This window comes from Heptranchias perlo, chromosome 12 (genome assembly GCF_035084215.1).
Source record: "Heptranchias perlo isolate sHepPer1 chromosome 12, sHepPer1.hap1, whole genome shotgun sequence".
In the NCBI taxonomy this organism is placed as follows: domain Eukaryota; kingdom Metazoa; phylum Chordata; class Chondrichthyes; order Hexanchiformes; family Hexanchidae; genus Heptranchias; species Heptranchias perlo.
This window is the reverse complement of record NC_090336.1, coordinates 66,374,174-66,392,212: the sequence shown is the minus strand read 5'-3', so window position 1 is coordinate 66,392,212 and position 18,039 is coordinate 66,374,174. Positions and strand designations below refer to the sequence as shown.

General features: G+C 48.9%; 8 non-coding genes and 5 pseudogenes across 8 annotated transcripts; 2 read left to right on the top strand and 11 right to left on the bottom strand.

Moving 5' to 3' along the window:
* Positions 1–1,012: 1,012 nt before the first annotated feature.
* On the bottom strand, positions 1,013–1,124 carry LOC137328941 (U2 spliceosomal RNA; annotated as a pseudogene).
* An 816-nt stretch (positions 1,125–1,940) lies between these two features.
* Positions 1,941–2,131, bottom strand: LOC137328233 (U2 spliceosomal RNA). Its single transcript, XR_010964716.1, has one exon. It is a non-coding gene; the product is annotated as a U2 spliceosomal RNA (small nuclear RNA).
* A 1,122-nt stretch (positions 2,132–3,253) lies between these two features.
* Positions 3,254–3,444, bottom strand: LOC137330902 (U2 spliceosomal RNA). Its single transcript, XR_010965322.1, has one exon. It is a non-coding gene; the product is annotated as a U2 spliceosomal RNA (small nuclear RNA).
* An 813-nt stretch (positions 3,445–4,257) lies between these two features.
* LOC137328281 (U2 spliceosomal RNA) lies at positions 4,258–4,448 on the bottom strand. The gene has a single exon (XR_010964762.1). It is a non-coding gene; the product is annotated as a U2 spliceosomal RNA (small nuclear RNA).
* A 1,844-nt stretch (positions 4,449–6,292) lies between these two features.
* On the top strand, positions 6,293–6,465 carry LOC137330587 (U2 spliceosomal RNA; annotated as a pseudogene).
* A 1,469-nt stretch (positions 6,466–7,934) lies between these two features.
* LOC137328940 (U2 spliceosomal RNA) lies at positions 7,935–8,046 on the bottom strand (annotated as a pseudogene).
* Positions 8,047–8,862: 816 nt separating this feature from the next.
* On the bottom strand, positions 8,863–9,053 carry LOC137328232 (U2 spliceosomal RNA). The gene has a single exon (XR_010964715.1). It is a non-coding gene; the product is annotated as a U2 spliceosomal RNA (small nuclear RNA).
* A 1,122-nt stretch (positions 9,054–10,175) lies between these two features.
* Positions 10,176–10,366, bottom strand: LOC137330901 (U2 spliceosomal RNA). The gene has a single exon (XR_010965321.1). It is a non-coding gene; the product is annotated as a U2 spliceosomal RNA (small nuclear RNA).
* Positions 10,367–11,179: 813 nt separating this feature from the next.
* LOC137328259 (U2 spliceosomal RNA) lies at positions 11,180–11,370 on the bottom strand. Its single transcript, XR_010964741.1, has one exon. It is a non-coding gene; the product is annotated as a U2 spliceosomal RNA (small nuclear RNA).
* A 1,844-nt stretch (positions 11,371–13,214) lies between these two features.
* On the top strand, positions 13,215–13,387 carry LOC137330586 (U2 spliceosomal RNA; annotated as a pseudogene).
* A 1,469-nt stretch (positions 13,388–14,856) lies between these two features.
* LOC137328939 (U2 spliceosomal RNA) lies at positions 14,857–14,968 on the bottom strand (annotated as a pseudogene).
* Positions 14,969–15,784: 816 nt separating this feature from the next.
* LOC137328231 (U2 spliceosomal RNA) lies at positions 15,785–15,975 on the bottom strand. Its single transcript, XR_010964714.1, has one exon. It is a non-coding gene; the product is annotated as a U2 spliceosomal RNA (small nuclear RNA).
* A 1,122-nt stretch (positions 15,976–17,097) lies between these two features.
* LOC137330900 (U2 spliceosomal RNA) lies at positions 17,098–17,288 on the bottom strand. The gene has a single exon (XR_010965320.1). It is a non-coding gene; the product is annotated as a U2 spliceosomal RNA (small nuclear RNA).
* Positions 17,289–18,039: the final 751 nt, after the last annotated feature.

Below are 18,039 nucleotides of genomic sequence, written 5' to 3'. Positions count from 1 at the left end.
GAGCTTAGGGCCGAGGCAACTGAAGGCACGGTCACCAATGATGACATTTGGCCGAACGTCTTGTCGCCAGAACTGACCAACAGGGCCCGGGATGTAGCCTGAATGGCAGTGAGAATGGGAGGGGAGAGATTAAGGGAGGAAATGAGGGCAGTGAACTCAGAGGAGAGAGAGCATGATGAGTTGAGATGGACGTTGAAATCATCAAGGATGAGAAGTCGCTCGGTGCAGAGGCTGAGGGAGGAAATCAGTGAAGATATCTCAGTGAGAAACTTTGTGTGGGACTTGGGTGGGCGGTAGAGAATGAGGATTTTAAAGGAGAGGCAATTAAATGCAGATCGTACACACTACGATCCCGTTATTACAATTGAAGTCACAATCCAAATCTTCTAATACATTCTGTACAATACAAGGTGGGGTGGCCTTCCACGGTGCCTTTCCCCGTAGAGCTTTTGCGTAGGTCGCACCTCGCCTCAGTGCGTCCCGCAGCACGTACTCCTGGATCTTGGAATGTGCCACTCGGCAACACTCAATCCTGGACAGCTCCTTCAGCTGGAAGACCAGCAGGTCTCGGGTGGACCAAAGGGCCTTCTTCACCGACATGATGGTCTTCCAGCAGCAGTTGATATCTGCCTCTGTGTGCGTCCCGGGGATCAGCCCGTAGAGCACAGCGTCCTGTGTTATCGGACTGTTTGGGATGAACCGGGACATAGAGAACAGAGAAACATAGAAAATAGGAGCAAGAGTAGGCCATTCAAAATGATCATGGCTGATCGTCTAACTCAGTACCCTGTTCCCGCTTTTTCCCCATCTCCCTTGATCCCTTTAGCATGAAGAAATATATCTATCTCCTTCTTGAATACATCCAATGACTTGGCCTCCACTGCCTTCTGTGGCAGAGAATTCCACAGGTTCACCACACTCTGAGTGAAGAAATTTCTCCTCCTCTCGGTTCTAAATGGCATACCCCGTATCCTGAGACTGTGACCCCTGGTTCTGGACTCCCCAGCCATCGGGAACATCCTCCCTGCACCTAATATTTGGTCCCCAGAGAGGGGACGTATCAGATATTAAACTGATAAGAACAGAAACTACACTTGATCTGAGCCAAAAGGCCGAGAAGCGATAACCGGTAAACTCCCGCTCCTGCTCCATTCTTCCTCGGACTCTCTCTACTTCTTCAAAATGGTGTTGGGTGACTGAGCTTAGGTGTGAAGAGTGGCCGGCAGACTTTGAGCAAGAGAACATTTTTTGCCAGGACATCTAACCAAGATGAAAAGCCATCTGCGTAACACCCCCCTTCCCTTTGGCTGAGGTAACACGATCACAGCTTTTGCATTTTCGGGTGCTTAATCAACGGGCGCGCAGGATCTCAATGGAGCGCAGAATCGGTCCTGCAGCTGCCAAGTAAAGTCTGGGGTTTGCTAAGGCTGGTTCCCGGCAATAAGTCGTAGGAGACAGGCAGGGTGGCATGGGCAATAGACTGCAGCAGGCGTGGCGGGCAGGGCGGGGTGCATGTGCCCAACACCACCAACCCCCATCCACCCACCCACCCATCCTTTTCCAATGGAGGCGGCCGTGCCTGCAGTCGCACGGAAATCCAACAGGGGGCAACCTCCAGCTTAGCTGTCGAGCGGGAAACGTGGTGAGGCCTCACCCTGAAATATAGGCCAAGTCCCCATGGACAGATACGGGAAGAAAAACACAATGGTGGCTGCTTACCTTGCTGAGCAGGAGTGAAAGTGGCGTCAGCGGCGTTGGCAACATGGCGCACCGGCCGGGCGAGGAACAACGCGTAGCGAGCATCAACCTACGAAGGAAAGGAGAGCATGGTCAAGCAGCTGTAAAAAGTTTTCCTTCTTTTATAACAATATTGACTACAGTAATAACATATGGTCCAAAAAAGAAACAAAATCTGTTTTTGTTTTTCGAATCTCCCCGAAGGGAGCTGCACCGATCCTGGAAGCACTGCTATACCAGGTCGATGCGCGGAGTGGACGGAGCAAGCTCTTGTTCCATCTCCCTGTTCCAAAAATCAATTTAATATTCGGTCCACAGATAGGGGACGTATCAGATATTAAACTGATAAGAACAGAAACTACACTGGATCTGAGCAAAAAGGCCGAGAAGCGATAACTTCCTGAATGGATGTTTCCCATTTCACTGTCTGCGAAAAGTCTCTCAAAGTGGAAATGGCAACTCAAGCCCTCTGCTGGTGCCACTGCTGCTACTGTAGGGAGCCATGTGTTCAGCCTTATGTATATGTTTCCAGGGGATTGATGGTAACTCCCCTGGTGGTCTGGTGGTTAGGATGCAATATTTAAAACTCATTTGTCGTCCTGGGTTTGAACCCAGTCAGGGGATGATTTTCTGGTGCAGATTAATTGGCACCATCACTGACTGTGAAAAGACTGTCAAAGTGGAAATGGCACAGCTTCCAATGTGGCCATTCACAGTGCACTCTCTCCAAACACACACACTGTCGGCTTGCTTTTTTAAAGTCAGCAACGTGAGGATATTTCGCCTCTCACTTGTGGCAGTTTAAACATTGCCAACCTTTAACATTGTGTCTCTCTCGCGCTCTCTGTTTCGGGAAATGTCTGACTTGGAAACAATTAATTCTGGAACTGCCAGTTTAAAACTGCAGTAATTTTTCACACAATAACTGGAGTTAAATGTTTCAGGTGAGGAGACCAAGTCAATGGAGCGCGGAATCAGTCCTGCAGCTGCCAAGTAAAGTCTGGGGTTTCCTAAGGCTGGTTCCCGGCAATAAGTCATAGAAGACAGGCAGGGTGGCATGGGAATAGACTGCAGCAGGCGTGGCGGGCAGGGCGGGGTGCATGTGCCCAACACCACCAACCCCCACCCACCCACCCATCCTTTTCCAATAGAGGCGGCCGTTGCACAGAAATCCAACAGGGGGCAACCTCCAGCTTAGCTGTCGAGCAGGAAACGTGGTCAGGCCTCACCCTGAAATATCGGCCAAGTCCCCATGGACAGATACGGGAAGAAAAACACAATGGTGGCTGCTTACCTTGCTGAGCAGGAGTGAAAGTGGCGTCAGCGGCGTTGGCAACATGGCGCACCGGCCGGGTGAGAAACAACGCGTAGCGAGCAACAACCTACGAAGGAAAGGAGAGCATGGTCAAGCAGCTGTAAAAAGTTTTCCGTCTTTTCCAACAATATTGACTACAGTAATAACATATGGTCCAAAAAAGAAACAAAATCTGCTTTTTGTTTTTTGAATCTCCCCGAAGGGAGCTGCACCGATCCTGGAAGCACTGCAATACCAGGTCGATGCGCGGAGTGGACGGAGCAAGCTCTTGTTCCATCTCCCTGTTCCAAAAAGCAATTTAATATTCGGTCCCCAGATAGGGGACGTATCAGACATTAAACTGATAAGAACAGAAACTACACTTGATCTGAGCCAAAAGGCCGAGAAGCGATAACCGGTAAACTCCCGCTCCTGCTCCATTCTTCCTCGGACTCTCTCTCCTTCTTCAAAATGGTGTTGGGTGACTGAGCTTAGGTGTGAAGAGTGGCCGGCAGACTTTGAGCAAGAGAACATTTTTTGCCAGGACATCTAACCAAGATGAAAAGCCATCTGCGTAACACCCCCCTTCCCTTTGGCTGAGGTAACACGATCACAGCTTTTGCATTTTCGGGTGCTTAATCAACGGGCGCGCAGGATCTCAATGGAGCGCAGAATCGGTCCTGCAGCTGCCAAGTAAAGTCTGGGGTTTCCTAAGGCTGGTTCCCGGCAATAAATCGTAGGAGACAGGCAGGGTGGCATGGGCAATAGACTGCAGCAGGCGTGGCGGGCAGGGCGGGGTGCATGTGCCCAACACAACCAACCCCCACCCACCCACCCATCCTTTTCCAATAGAGGCGCCCGTGCCTGCAGTCGCACGGAAATCCAACAGGGGGCAACCTCCAGCTTAGCTGTCGAGCGGGAAACGTGGTCAGGCCTCACCCTGAAATATAGGCCAAGTCCCCATGGACAGATACGGGAAGAAAAACACAATGGTGGCTGCTTACCTTGCTGAGCAGGAGTGAAAGTGGCGTCAGCGGCGTTGGCAACATGGCACACCGGCCGGGCGAGGAACAACGCGTAGCGAGCAACAACCTACGAAGGAAAGGAGAGCATGGTCAAGCAGCTGTAAAAAGTTTTCCTTCTTTTATAACAATATTGACTACAGTAATAACATATGGTCCAAAAAAGAAACAAAATCTGCTTTTTGTTTTTCGAATCTCCCCGAAGGGAGCTGCACCGATCCTGGAAGCACTGCTATACCAGGTCGATGCGCGGAGTGGACGGAGCTAGCTCTCGTTCCATCTCTCTGTTCCAAAAATCAATTTAATATTCGGTCCCCAGATAGGGGACGTATCAGATATTAAACTGATAAGAACAGAAACTACACTGGATCTGAGCAAAAAGGCCGAGAAGCGATAACTTCCTGAATGGATGTTTCCCATTTCACTGTCTGCGAAAAGTCTCTCAAAGTGGAAATGGCAACTCAAGCCCTCTGCTGGTGACACTGCTGCTACTGTAGGGAGCCATGTGTTCAGCCTCATGTATCTGTTTCCAGGGGATTGATGGTAACTCCCCTGGTGGTCTAGTGGTTAGGATGCAATATTTAAAACTCATTTGTCGTCCTGGGTTTGAACCCAGTCAGGGGATGATTTTCTGGTGCAGATTAATTGGCACCGTCAAGAAAATCTCTCATCCTGAGCGCAATGCTCCACCCAAACCAGTGCCTTTTACTCACCTTAACACTCAGTTTGGAGCACAGTTTAATCTCACTGCTTTCAATGTGGCCATTCACAGTGCACTCTCTCCAAACACACACACTGTCTGCTTGCTTTTTTAAAGTCAGCAACGTGAAGTTATTTCGCCTCTCAATTGTGGCAGTTTAAACGTTGCCAACCGTTAACATTGTGTCTCTCGCTCTCTCTGTTTCGGGAAATGTCTGATTTGGAAACAATTAATTCTGGAACTGCCAGTTTAAAACTGCAGTAATTTTTCACACAACAACTGGAGTTAAATGCTGCAGATCAGGAGACCAAGTCTGTGGAAAGTGGCACGTCCCAATACACAGGCTTGCAGCTTCCTGAAAAGTGACCTGAGACTGACGTCTTTCCCTCCAAGGTAAAACTGCAAGAGGGAAAAGGAAGAAAGGGAGTGGCACTCATCCAGACCAGGAGAAAACAAAAAACACCCCAGTTGCAATATATCAGCATTCTGAGTAATAATACAGGCTCCAAAAATCTGTTCAGCATTTTTAATATCTGGGCGCACCGTTCCCAGAGACAGTGCAAGAGCAACACAGGAGGCACGTTCAAATGCACCAGCAGCCCAAACAAATAATCCAGCAACTAATCTGTAACTCCTGCATGATCCCTTTAAATACCGCTGGTGGCGGGGGATGTGGGGGGTCTTTCATGCCCTTTAAGTTATGTTCAGCTGTGCGAGGTTGAGACAGTGCTTTGGATGGAGTGTGGAGTTCCAAAATAGAAGCAGTCCCTTTAAATCAGTGTCGGACAAATAAGTTACTGCCCCCGGGGTGCAATCGGAAAAACCGAGGCCAGTACCAATCAGAGGTGTGACGTGATGCTCGAGGAAGGGAACAGGCTTATCCTAGCTGCTAGAAAAGTGAAAACTATCCATACTGTAAAAAAGTCTGTCACAAAACTTTTGACTTGAAATACAAAATAGTGAGCTTACCTGAGCGTGTGTCACAGCCTTTGCCCTCTGACCCCTTTATCTCTCCCAGCTGGTCTCCTTTTTTTTGCCCTTTCAGTGTTACGTCCTGGTTTCTTGTGCTTACTGTAGCTTCCAGACTCCTCCTGGCAATACGCTTAGCCGGCCTCTACTTGTGAGTGCTCTGTGACAGATCAGCGCTCTGTATTCTTTCTGCCATCAGTCGTGGTTTCTAAAGGAGAAACATTTAACTCGTTCAATCATCTCTTGCCTGCGTAAAATCCAGGTAGAACCTAAAATGCTGCTGTTTCATCCGCTCCCAGCACTGTGTGTCTTGTCTTTTCCTCAGTTTGGGTGTGAGTGGGTATTGTTGTCTCCAGCCCTCCTTGCTGACACAGACAGGTTTCAGGTACAGAGATGGGCCAACACCATGACCCCTCCCCCGACTCCAGCCCATTAAACAAAAGCAGACATCAGGCCCATTAACTGAGCAGAAATAAATGGTCAGAGAACTAAATCTGGCTTCACAATGGGCCACAAAAAAATCTTAAGAAGGGGGGCAGACAGATCAGAGCAGGAGGGAGTTTACAAATTATAATTTCTTGGCTTTTGGTTAAGATCAAGTGTAACATTCTTAACAAATTACCATGTGATGTCCCCTATCTGGGGGCCAAATATTAAATTTTGCAACACAGAGATGGAATAAGGACTTGCTCCACCATTGCAGGGGCTGCAGGAAAGTTTCACTCTCCCCCCGCCCTCCTTCAGGGGAAACCTCGAAGTAACAGATCGACTATTGAATTCTTAGACCGAGATGCCTTTGAGTAGCTCACAATTATGGAGTCACTCACACCCTCTCTTCTCTCTCCAGCTCCTTCTTTGCTCGTGATCATTAATTAAGCATTTTTTCAATGTCAATTTATATTTTATTTCATAAAATTTACGGATACACACAGTTCAATGTAAAAAGAGAAATGAAATTTCAAGCAATACAGTTCAAACCAATACAACAATAACAACTTGCATTTATATTGGGCCTTTAATGGAGTGAAACTTCCCAAGGTGCTTCACAGGAGCGATTATCAAACAAAATTTGACACTGGGACACATAAGGAGATATTAGGACAGGTAACTAAAAGCTTGGTCAAAGTGGTAGGTTTTAAGGAGTGTTTTAAAGGAGGCGAGAGAGGTAGAGAGGCAGAGAGGTTTAGGGAGGGAATTCCAGAGCTTAGGGCCGAGGCAACTGAAGGCACGGTCACCAATGATGACATTTGGCCGAACGTCTTGTCGCCAGAACTGACCAACAGGGCCCGGGATGTAGCCTGAATGGCAGTGAGAATGGGAGGGGAGAGATTAAGGGAGGAAATGAGGGCAGTGAACTCAGAGGAGAGAGAGCATGATGAGTTGAGATGGACGTTGAAATCATCAAGGATGAGAAGTCGCTCGGTGCAGAGGCTGAGGGAGGAAATCAGTGAAGATATCTCAGTGAGAAACTTTGTGTGGGACTTGGGTGGGCGGTAGAGAATGAGGATTTTAAAGGAGAGGCAATTAAATGCAGATCGTACACACTACGATCCCGTTATTACAATTGAAGTCACAATCCAAATCTTCTAATACATTCTGTACAATACAAGGTGGGGTGGCCTTCCACGGTGCCTTTCCCCGTAGAGCTTTTGCGTAGGTCGCACCTCGCCTCAGTGCGTCCCGCAGCACGTACTCCTGGATCTTGGAATGTGCCACTCGGCAACACTCAATCCTGGACAGCTCCTTCAGCTGGAAGACCAGCAGGTTTCGGGTGGACCAAAGGGCCTTCTTCACCGACATGATGGTCTTCCAGCAGCAGTTGATATCTGCCTCTGTGTGCGTCCCGGGGATCAGCCCGTAGAGCACAGCGTCCTGTGTTATCGGACTGTTTGGGATGAACCGGGACATAGAGAACAGAGAAACATAGAAAATAGGAGCAAGAGTAGGCCATTCAAAATGATCATGGCTGATCGTCTAACTCAGTACCCTGTTCCCGCTTTTTCCCCATCTCCCTTGATCCCTTTAGCATGAAGAAATATATCTATCTCCTTCTTGAATACATCCAATGACTTGGCCTCCACTGCCTTCTGTGGCAGAGAATTCCACAGGTTCACCACACTCTGAGTGAAGAAATTTCTCCTCCTCTCGGTTCTAAATGGCATACCCCGTATCCTGAGACTGTGACCCCTGGTTCTGGACTCCCCAGCCATCGGGAACATCCTCCCTGCACCTAATATTTGGTCCCCAGAGAGGGGACGTATCAGATATTAAACTGATAAGAACAGAAACTACACTTGATCTGAGCCAAAAGGCCGAGAAGCGATAACCGGTAAACTCCCGCTCCTGCTCCATTCTTCCTCGGACTCTCTCTACTTCTTCAAAATGGTGTTGGGTGACTGAGCTTAGGTGTGAAGAGTGGCCGGCAGACTTTGAGCAAGAGAACATTTTTTGCCAGGACATCTAACCAAGATGAAAAGCCATCTGCGTAACACCCCCCTTCCCTTTGGCTGAGGTAACACGATCACAGCTTTTGCATTTTCGGGTGCTTAATCAACGGGCGCGCAGGATCTCAATGGAGCGCAGAATCGGTCCTGCAGCTGCCAAGTAAAGTCTGGGGTTTGCTAAGGCTGGTTCCCGGCAATAAGTCGTAGGAGACAGGCAGGGTGGCATGGGCAATAGACTGCAGCAGGCGTGGCGGGCAGGGCGGGGTGCATGTGCCCAACACCACCAACCCCCATCCACCCACCCACCCATCCTTTTCCAATGGAGGCGGCCGTGCCTGCAGTCGCACGGAAATCCAACAGGGGGCAACCTCCAGCTTAGCTGTCGAGCGGGAAACGTGGTGAGGCCTCACCCTGAAATATAGGCCAAGTCCCCATGGACAGATACGGGAAGAAAAACACAATGGTGGCTGCTTACCTTGCTGAGCAGGAGTGAAAGTGGCGTCAGCGGCGTTGGCAACATGGCGCACCGGCCGGGCGAGGAACAACGCGTAGCGAGCATCAACCTACGAAGGAAAGGAGAGCATGGTCAAGCAGCTGTAAAAAGTTTTCCTTCTTTTATAACAATATTGACTACAGTAATAACATATGGTCCAAAAAAGAAACAAAATCTGTTTTTGTTTTTCGAATCTCCCCGAAGGGAGCTGCACCGATCCTGGAAGCACTGCTATACCAGGTCGATGCGCGGAGTGGACGGAGCAAGCTCTTGTTCCATCTCCCTGTTCCAAAAATCAATTTAATATTCGGTCCACAGATAGGGGACGTATCAGATATTAAACTGATAAGAACAGAAACTACACTGGATCTGAGCAAAAAGGCCGAGAAGCGATAACTTCCTGAATGGATGTTTCCCATTTCACTGTCTGCGAAAAGTCTCTCAAAGTGGAAATGGCAACTCAAGCCCTCTGCTGGTGCCACTGCTGCTACTGTAGGGAGCCATGTGTTCAGCCTTATGTATATGTTTCCAGGGGATTGATGGTAACTCCCCTGGTGGTCTGGTGGTTAGGATGCAATATTTAAAACTCATTTGTCGTCCTGGGTTTGAACCCAGTCAGGGGATGATTTTCTGGTGCAGATTAATTGGCACCATCACTGACTGTGAAAAGACTGTCAAAGTGGAAATGGCACAGCTTCCAATGTGGCCATTCACAGTGCACTCTCTCCAAACACACACACTGTCGGCTTGCTTTTTTAAAGTCAGCAACGTGAGGATATTTCGCCTCTCACTTGTGGCAGTTTAAACATTGCCAACCTTTAACATTGTGTCTCTCTCGCGCTCTCTGTTTCGGGAAATGTCTGACTTGGAAACAATTAATTCTGGAACTGCCAGTTTAAAACTGCAGTAATTTTTCACACAATAACTGGAGTTAAATGTTTCAGGTGAGGAGACCAAGTCAATGGAGCGCGGAATCAGTCCTGCAGCTGCCAAGTAAAGTCTGGGGTTTCCTAAGGCTGGTTCCCGGCAATAAGTCATAGAAGACAGGCAGGGTGGCATGGGAATAGACTGCAGCAGGCGTGGCGGGCAGGGCGGGGTGCATGTGCCCAACACCACCAACCCCCACCCACCCACCCATCCTTTTCCAATAGAGGCGGCCGTTGCACAGAAATCCAACAGGGGGCAACCTCCAGCTTAGCTGTCGAGCAGGAAACGTGGTCAGGCCTCACCCTGAAATATCGGCCAAGTCCCCATGGACAGATACGGGAAGAAAAACACAATGGTGGCTGCTTACCTTGCTGAGCAGGAGTGAAAGTGGCGTCAGCGGCGTTGGCAACATGGCGCACCGGCCGGGTGAGAAACAACGCGTAGCGAGCAACAACCTACGAAGGAAAGGAGAGCATGGTCAAGCAGCTGTAAAAAGTTTTCCGTCTTTTCCAACAATATTGACTACAGTAATAACATATGGTCCAAAAAAGAAACAAAATCTGCTTTTTGTTTTTTGAATCTCCCCGAAGGGAGCTGCACCGATCCTGGAAGCACTGCAATACCAGGTCGATGCGCGGAGTGGACGGAGCAAGCTCTTGTTCCATCTCCCTGTTCCAAAAAGCAATTTAATATTCGGTCCCCAGATAGGGGACGTATCAGACATTAAACTGATAAGAACAGAAACTACACTTGATCTGAGCCAAAAGGCCGAGAAGCGATAACCGGTAAACTCCCGCTCCTGCTCCATTCTTCCTCGGACTCTCTCTCCTTCTTCAAAATGGTGTTGGGTGACTGAGCTTAGGTGTGAAGAGTGGCCGGCAGACTTTGAGCAAGAGAACATTTTTTGCCAGGACATCTAACCAAGATGAAAAGCCATCTGCGTAACACCCCCCTTCCCTTTGGCTGAGGTAACACGATCACAGCTTTTGCATTTTCGGGTGCTTAATCAACGGGCGCGCAGGATCTCAATGGAGCGCAGAATCGGTCCTGCAGCTGCCAAGTAAAGTCTGGGGTTTCCTAAGGCTGGTTCCCGGCAATAAATCGTAGGAGACAGGCAGGGTGGCATGGGCAATAGACTGCAGCAGGCGTGGCGGGCAGGGCGGGGTGCATGTGCCCAACACAACCAACCCCCACCCACCCACCCATCCTTTTCCAATAGAGGCGCCCGTGCCTGCAGTCGCACGGAAATCCAACAGGGGGCAACCTCCAGCTTAGCTGTCGAGCGGGAAACGTGGTCAGGCCTCACCCTGAAATATAGGCCAAGTCCCCATGGACAGATACGGGAAGAAAAACACAATGGTGGCTGCTTACCTTGCTGAGCAGGAGTGAAAGTGGCGTCAGCGGCGTTGGCAACATGGCACACCGGCCGGGCGAGGAACAACGCGTAGCGAGCAACAACCTACGAAGGAAAGGAGAGCATGGTCAAGCAGCTGTAAAAAGTTTTCCTTCTTTTATAACAATATTGACTACAGTAATAACATATGGTCCAAAAAAGAAACAAAATCTGCTTTTTGTTTTTCGAATCTCCCCGAAGGGAGCTGCACCGATCCTGGAAGCACTGCTATACCAGGTCGATGCGCGGAGTGGACGGAGCAAGCTCTCGTTCCATCTCTCTGTTCCAAAAATCAATTTAATATTCGGTCCCCAGATAGGGGACGTATCAGATATTAAACTGATAAGAACAGAAACTACACTGGATCTGAGCAAAAAGGCCGAGAAGCGATAACTTCCTGAATGGATGTTTCCCATTTCACTGTCTGCGAAAAGTCTCTCAAAGTGGAAATGGCAACTCAAGCCCTCTGCTGGTGACACTGCTGCTACTGTAGGGAGCCATGTGTTCAGCCTCATGTATCTGTTTCCAGGGGATTGATGGTAACTCCCCTGGTGGTCTAGTGGTTAGGATGCAATATTTAAAACTCATTTGTCGTCCTGGGTTTGAACCCAGTCAGGGGATGATTTTCTGGTGCAGATTAATTGGCACCGTCAAGAAAATCTCTCATCCTGAGCGCAATGCTCCACCCAAACCAGTGCCTTTTACTCACCTTAACACTCAGTTTGGAGCACAGTTTAATCTCACTGCTTTCAATGTGGCCATTCACAGTGCACTCTCTCCAAACACACACACTGTCTGCTTGCTTTTTTAAAGTCAGCAACGTGAAGTTATTTCGCCTCTCAATTGTGGCAGTTTAAACGTTGCCAACCGTTAACATTGTGTCTCTCGCTCTCTCTGTTTCGGGAAATGTCTGATTTGGAAACAATTAATTCTGGAACTGCCAGTTTAAAACTGCAGTAATTTTTCACACAACAACTGGAGTTAAATGCTGCAGATCAGGAGACCAAGTCTGTGGAAAGTGGCACGTCCCAATACACAGGCTTGCAGCTTCCTGAAAAGTGACCTGAGACTGACGTCTTTCCCTCCAAGGTAAAACTGCAAGAGGGAAAAGGAAGAAAGGGAGTGGCACTCATCCAGACCAGGAGAAAACAAAAAACACCCCAGTTGCAATATATCAGCATTCTGAGTAATAATACAGGCTCCAAAAATCTGTTCAGCATTTTTAATATCTGGGCGCACCGTTCCCAGAGACAGTGCAAGAGCAACACAGGAGGCACGTTCAAATGCACCAGCAGCCCAAACAAATAATCCAGCAACTAATCTGTAACTCCTGCATGATCCCTTTAAATACCGCTGGTGGCGGGGGATGTGGGGGGTCTTTCATGCCCTTTAAGTTATGTTCAGCTGTGCGAGGTTGAGACAGTGCTTTGGATGGAGTGTGGAGTTCCAAAATAGAAGCAGTCCCTTTAAATCAGTGTCGGACAAATAAGTTACTGCCCCCGGGGTGCAATCGGAAAAACCGAGGCCAGTACCAATCAGAGGTGTGACGTGATGCTCGAGGAAGGGAACAGGCTTATCCTAGCTGCTAGAAAAGTGAAAACTATCCATACTGTAAAAAAGTCTGTCACAAAACTTTTGACTTGAAATACAAAATAGTGAGCTTACCTGAGCGTGTGTCACAGCCTTTGCCCTCTGACCCCTTTATCTCTCCCAGCTGGTCTCCTTTTTTTTGCCCTTTCAGTGTTACGTCCTGGTTTCTTGTGCTTACTGTAGCTTCCAGACTCCTCCTGGCAATACGCTTAGCCGGCCTCTACTTGTGAGTGCTCTGTGACAGATCAGCGCTCTGTATTCTTTCTGCCATCAGTCGTGGTTTCTAAAGGAGAAACATTTAACTCGTTCAATCATCTCTTGCCTGCGTAAAATCCAGGTAGAACCTAAAATGCTGCTGTTTCATCCGCTCCCAGCACTGTGTGTCTTGTCTTTTCCTCAGTTTGGGTGTGAGTGGGTATTGTTGTCTCCAGCCCTCCTTGCTGACACAGACAGGTTTCAGGTACAGAGATGGGCCAACACCATGACCCCTCCCCCGACTCCAGCCCATTAAACAAAAGCAGACATCAGGCCCATTAACTGAGCAGAAATAAATGGTCAGAGAACTAAATCTGGCTTCACAATGGGCCACAAAAAAATCTTAAGAAGGGGGGCAGACAGATCAGAGCAGGAGGGAGTTTACAAATTATAATTTCTTGGCTTTTGGTTAAGATCAAGTGTAACATTCTTAACAAATTACCATGTGATGTCCCCTATCTGGGGGCCAAATATTAAATTTTGCAACACAGAGATGGAATAAGGACTTGCTCCACCATTGCAGGGGCTGCAGGAAAGTTTCACTCTCCCCCCGCCCTCCTTCAGGGGAAACCTCGAAGTAACAGATCGACTATTGAATTCTTAGACCGAGATGCCTTTGAGTAGCTCACAATTATGGAGTCACTCACACCCTCTCTTCTCTCTCCAGCTCCTTCTTTGCTCGTGATCATTAATTAAGCATTTTTTCAATGTCAATTTATATTTTATTTCATAAAATTTACGGATACACACAGTTCAATGTAAAAAGAGAAATGAAATTTCAAGCAATACAGTTCAAACCAATACAACAATAACAACTTGCATTTATATTGGGCCTTTAATGGAGTGAAACTTCCCAAGGTGCTTCACAGGAGCGATTATCAAACAAAATTTGACACTGGGACACATAAGGAGATATTAGGACAGGTAACTAAAAGCTTGGTCAAAGTGGTAGGTTTTAAGGAGTGTTTTAAAGGAGGCGAGAGAGGTAGAGAGGCAGAGAGGTTTAGGGAGGGAATTCCAGAGCTTAGGGCCGAGGCAACTGAAGGCACGGTCACCAATGATGACATTTGGCCGAACGTCTTGTCGCCAGAACTGACCAACAGGGCCCGGGATGTAGCCTGAATGGCAGTGAGAATGGGAGGGGAGAGATTAAGGGAGGAAATGAGGGCAGTGAACTCAGAGGAGAGAGAGCATGATGAGTTGAGATGGACGTTGAAATCATCAAGGATGAGAAGTCGCTCGGTGCAGAGGCTGAGGGAGGAAATCAGTGAAGATATCTCAGTGAGAAACTTTGTGTGGGACTTGGGTGGGCGGTAGAGAATGAGGATTTTAAAGGAGAGGCAATTAAATGCAGATCGTACACACTACGACCCCGTTATTACAATTGAAGTCACAATCCAAATCTTCTAATACATTCTGTACAATACAAGGTGGGGTGGCCTTCCACGGTGCCTTTCCCCGTAGAGCTTTTGCGTAGGTCGCACCTCGCCTCAGTGCGTCCCGCAGCACGTACTCCTGGATCTTGGAATGTGCCACTCGGCAACACTCAATCCTGGACAGCTCCTTCAGCTGGAAGACCAGCAGGTCTCGGGTGGACCAAAGGGCCTTCTTCACCGACATGATGGTCTTCCAGCAGCAGTTGATATCTGCCTCTGTGTGCGTCCCGGGGATCAGCCCGTAGAGCACAGCGTCCTGTGTTATCGGACTGTTTGGGATGAACCGGGACATAGAGAACAGAGAAACATAGAAAATAGGAGCAAGAGTAGGCCATTCAAAATGATCATGGCTGATCGTCTAACTCAGTACCCTGTTCCCGCTTTTTCCCCATCTCCCTTGATCCCTTTAGCATGAAGAAATATATCTATCTCCTTCTTGAATACATCCAATGACTTGGCCTCCACTGCCTTCTGTGGCAGAGAATTCCACAGGTTCACCACACTCTGAGTGAAGAAATTTCTCCTCCTCTCGGTTCTAAATGGCATACCCCGTATCCTGAGACTGTGACCCCTGGTTCTGGACTCCCCAGCCATCGGGAACATCCTCCCTGCACCTAATATTTGGTCCCCAGAGAGGGGACGTATCAGATATTAAACTGATAAGAACAGAAACTACACTTGATCTGAGCCAAAAGGCCGAGAAGCGATAACCGGTAAACTCCCGCTCCTGCTCCATTCTTCCTCGGACTCTCTCTACTTCTTCAAAATGGTGTTGGGTGACTGAGCTTAGGTGTGAAGAGTGGCCGGCAGACTTTGAGCAAGAGAACATTTTTTGCCAGGACATCTAACCAAGATGAAAAGCCATCTGCGTAACACCCCCCTTCCCTTTGGCTGAGGTAACACGATCACAGCTTTTGCATTTTCGGGTGCTTAATCAACGGGCGCGCAGGATCTCAATGGAGCGCAGAATCGGTCCTGCAGCTGCCAAGTAAAGTCTGGGGTTTGCTAAGGCTGGTTCCCGGCAATAAGTCGTAGGAGACAGGCAGGGTGGCATGGGCAATAGACTGCAGCAGGCGTGGCGGGCAGGGCGGGGTGCATGTGCCCAACACCACCAACCCCCATCCACCCACCCACCCATCCTTTTCCAATGGAGGCGGCCGTGCCTGCAGTCGCACGGAAATCCAACAGGGGGCAACCTCCAGCTTAGCTGTCGAGCGGGAAACGTGGTGAGGCCTCACCCTGAAATATAGGCCAAGTCCCCATGGACAGATACGGGAAGAAAAACACAATGGTGGCTGCTTACCTTGCTGAGCAGGAGTGAAAGTGGCGTCAGCGGCGTTGGCAACATGGCGCACCGGCCGGGCGAGGAACAACGCGTAGCGAGCATCAACCTACGAAGGAAAGGAGAGCATGGTCAAGCAGCTGTAAAAAGTTTTCCTTCTTTTATAACAATATTGACTACAGTAATAACATATGGTCCAAAAAAGAAACAAAATCTGTTTTTGTTTTTCGAATCTCCCCGAAGGGAGCTGCACCGATCCTGGAAGCACTGCTATACCAGGTCGATGCGCGGAGTGGACGGAGCAAGCTCTTGTTCCATCTCCCTGTTCCAAAAATCAATTTAATATTCGGTCCACAGATAGGGGACGTATCAGATATTAAACTGATAAGAACAGAAACTACACTGGATCTGAGCAAAAAGGCCGAGAAGCGATAACTTCCTGAATGGATGTTTCCCATTTCACTGTCTGCGAAAAGTCTCTCAAAGTGGAAATGGCAACTCAAGCCCTCTGCTGGTGACACTGCTGCTACTGTAGGGAGCCATGTGTTCAGCCTTATGTATATGTTTCCAGGGGATTGATGGTAACTCCCCTGGTGGTCTGGTGGTTAGGATGCAATATTTAAAACTCATTTGTCGTCCTGGGTTTGAACCCAGTCAGGGGATGATTTTCTGGTGCAGATTAATTGGCACCATCACTGACTGTGAAAAGACTGTCAAAGTGGAAATGGCACAGCTTCCAATGTGGCCATTCACAGTGCACTCTCTCCAAACACACACACTGTCGGCTTGCTTTTTTAAAGTCAGCAACGTGAGGATATTTCGCCTCTCACTTGTGGCAGTTTAAACATTGCCAACCTTTAACATTGTGTCTCTCTCGCGCTCTCTGTTTCGGGAAATGTCTGACTTGGAAACAATTAATTCTGGAACTGCCAGTTTAAAACTGCAGTAATTTTTCACACAATAACTGGAGTTAAATGTTTCAGGTGAGGAGACCAAGTCAATGGAGCGCGGAATCAGTCCTGCAGCTGCCAAGTAAAGTCTGGGGTTTCCTAAGGCTGGTTCCCGGCAATAAGTCATAGAAGACAGGCAGGGTGGCATGGGAATAGACTGCAGCAGGCGTGGCGGGCAGGGCGGGGTGCATGTGCCCAACACCACCAACCCCCACCCACCCACCCATCCTTTTCCAATAGAGGCGGCCGTTGCACAGAAATCCAACAGGGGGCAACCTCCAGCTTAGCTGTCGAGCAGGAAACGTGGTCAGGCCTCACCCTGAAATATCGGCCAAGTCCCCATGGACAGATACGGGAAGAAAAACACAATGGTGGCTGCTTACCTTGCTGAGCAGGAGTGAAAGTGGCGTCAGCGGCGTTGGCAACATGGCGCACCGGCCGGGTGAGAAACAACGCGTAGCGAGCAACAACCTACGAAGGAAAGGAGAGCATGGTCAAGCAGCTGTAAAAAGTTTTCCGTCTTTTCCAACAATATTGACTACAGTAATAACATATGGTCCAAAAAAGAAACAAAATCTGCTTTTTGTTTTTTGAATCTCCCCGAAGGGAGCTGCACCGATCCTGGAAGCACTGCAATACCAGGTCGATGCGCGGAGTGGACGGAGCAAGCTCTTGTTCCATCTCCCTGTTCCAAAAAGCAATTTAATATTCGGTCCCCAGATAGGGGACGTATCAGACATTAAACTGATAAGAACAGAAACTACACTTGATCTGAGCCAAAAGGCCGAGAAGCGATAACCGGTAAACTCCCGCTCCTGCTCCATTCTTCCTCGGACTCTCTCTCCTTCTTCAAAATGGTGTTGGGTGACTGAGCTTAGGTGTGAAGAGTGGCCGGCAGACTTTGAGCAAGAGAACATTTTTTGCCAGGACATCTAACCAAGATGAAAAGCCATCTGCGTAACACCCCCCTTCCCTTTGGCTGAGGTAACACGATCACAGCTTTTGCATTTTCGGGTGCTTAATCAACGGGCGCGCAGGATCTCAATGGAGCGCAGAATCGGTCCTGCAGCTGCCAAGTAAAGTCTGGGGTTTCCTAAGGCTGGTTCCCGGCAATAAATCGTAGGAGACAGGCAGGGTGGCATGGGCAATAGACTGCAGCAGGCGTGGCGGGCAGGGCGGGGTGCATGTGCCCAACACAACCAACCCCCACCCACCCACCCATCCTTTTCCAATAGAGGCGCCCGTGCCTGCAGTCGCACGGAAATCCAACAGGGGGCAACCTCCAGCTTAGCTGTCGAGCGGGAAACGTGGTCAGGCCTCACCCTGAAATATAGGCCAAGTCCCCATGGACAGATACGGGAAGAAAAACACAATGGTGGCTGCTTACCTTGCTGAGCAGGAGTGAAAGTGGCGTCAGCGGCGTTGGCAACATGGCACACCGGCCGGGCGAGGAACAACGCGTAGCGAGCAACAACCTACGAAGGAAAGGAGAGCATGGTCAAGCAGCTGTAAAAAGTTTTCCTTCTTTTATAACAATATTGACTACA